Below are 2,516 nucleotides of genomic sequence, written 5' to 3' on the forward strand. Positions count from 1 at the left end.
CTATCTAACTTTTCCTCAAACACTATATCCTCCTAATTCTCTCTCTAACTCACTTTCTCTCACTTTAATTTTCTCTCCTCTCTCACACTGGAATTATTGCTGACTATACATAAACAGAGATGTGTGTGTGTGTGTGTGTGTGTGTGTGTGTGTGTGTGTGAGAGAGAGAGAGAGAGAGAGAGAGAGGTGGGGGGGGAGGGAGAACACTCACTCACAAAGAAATACGTTCTACCTTTATTGCAATCCAAAGTTTAGAGAGAGAGAGAGTGAGAGAGAGAGAGAGAGAGAGAGAGAGAGAGAGAGAGACCCTTACCCTAGCAGCCTCACACTACACCTTACCTTCATTGCAAATCAACATTACTTTTCAACAATAACCAAGAAAATGACGGTAATTTACTCTAGTTATTGCACTAATTATTGGTTATTGACTGGTTATTGAGGGGGTTCATTTGTGTTTGAGTCTGTTTGTTTGTCGTTATTTTTGCTGACTTTCTTTCTTATTTCTTCTCTTCCCTTTCCATTCCTTTCTCTTTTTTCACTCTCTCTCTCTCTCTCTCTCCCTCGCTCTCATTCGTTTCCCTTCCCTTTTCTTTTCTTTCTCATTCCTTCTCTTTCTCTCTCTCCCTCTCTCCTTCATTCCTTTCCCTTCCCTTTTTTTCCTTTCCTTTCTCTCTCTCTCTCTCTCTCATTCCTTTCCCTTCCCTTTTCTTTCCTTTCCTTTCTCTCTCTCTCTCATTCCTTTCCCTTCCCTTTTCTTTCCTTTCCTTTCTATTTCCTTCCCTTCCTCTCTCTCTCTCTCTCCCTCTTTCCCTTCCCTTTCCTTTCCTTCCTTCCTTTCTCTCTCTCTCTCTCTCTCTCTCTCTCTCTCTCTCATTCCTTTTCATTCCTTTCCCTTCCCTCTTCTTTCCTTTCCTATCTCTTCCCTTCCCTCTCTCTCTCTCTCCCTCCCTCTTTCCCTTCCCTTTCCTTTCCTTTCTCATTCCTTCTCTCTCTCTCTCTCTTATTCAACTCTACCTACGTCACTCACTCTCTCACTCTCTTTAATCCTTGCTCACTTTCTCCTTGACTTACGCCCACTCTCTCTCGTCAATCACAGAGTATTCATGAGAGAGAGAGAGAGAGAGAGAGAGAAAGATAGTGACTGTGTGTGTGTGTGTGTGTGTGTGTGTGTGTGTGTGTGTGTGTGTGTGTGTGTGTGTGTGTGTGTGTGTGTGTGTGTGACAATTCGATAAAAGTAGATATATACACAAACACTATACAGAATAAGATAGATAGACGATAGACAGAATGATAGATAGGAAAATAGACGCAGATTGATAGATAAATACACGCAGATAGATAGACAGATAGAAAAATAGATACAGGGAGGAAGAGAGGGTGAAACGGAGGGAAAAGGGAGAAAGGAAGATAGATTGACGGTGAGAGATAAATGGAGTGAGTCCTCTCTCTCTCACTCTCTCTCTCTCTCTCTCTATCTATCTCACACACACACACACACACACACACACACACACACACACAAGCACCCTTTCACCAACATCGTATCTCTCTCTCTCTCTCTCTCTCTCTCTATCTCACACACACACACACACACACACACACACAAGCACCCTTTCACCTACATCGTCTCTCTCTCTCTCTCTCTCTGGATAACAACGGTGATGATGATGATGATGATGATGATGATGATGATGATGATAATAATGACAATGATAAAGATGATGATGATAATTGCAATGATGATGATGATGACGAAATAATAATAATAATAATAATAAAACTAATTACAATAACGAAATCTAAGCAATATTCACCGATTAATCTCTCTCTCTCTCTCTCTCTCTCTCTCTCTCTCTCTCTCTCTCTCTCAATAATTTTTCCCAAACTCATAATTGATAAAAAAATAAATAAATTGAAGTGTCCCGGCAATTATAATTTATCAATGTCCTTGTTAATTGAGTGGAAGAGATTGCCTGAAGTGAAGCATTTTTTTTTTACCTTTTTATAATTAGCAAAAAAATATATATATAAATAAAAATAAAAAATCAGGTGTCTAAAATTTTTTCTATCTATCTATCTATGTGTTTGTCTATTTATCTATCTATCTATCTATCTATCGATCTATTTATCTATATTTACCTGCCTACCTACCCATAATTGTCTACCTCTATCTGTTTACCTATCTATCTATTTCTCTATCTATCTGTCTATCTCTATATCTACCTCCCTTCCTCCCTATATCTATCTGTCTGTCTGTCTATCTATCTATCTATTATTCCTCTGTAATCCTCCTCCTCATCATCACCACCACCACCACCACCATCATCATCACCACCACCACCACCATCATCATCATCACCACCACCACCACCATCATCATCATCACCACCACCACCACCACCATCATCATCATCACCATCATCATCACTTGTAAGAGCACGAAGAGGAGAAGGAGGAAGAGGAAGAAGAGGAGGAAAAAAAGGAGGAAAGAGAGCAAAGGTGTAGCCAGAGAGGTA

Source organism: Coenobita brevimanus, chromosome 34, assembly GCF_032717465.1.
Source record: "Coenobita brevimanus isolate Jiangsu-jjx chromosome 34, ASM3271746v2, whole genome shotgun sequence".
Lineage (NCBI taxonomy): Eukaryota > Metazoa > Arthropoda > Malacostraca > Decapoda > Coenobitidae > Coenobita > Coenobita brevimanus.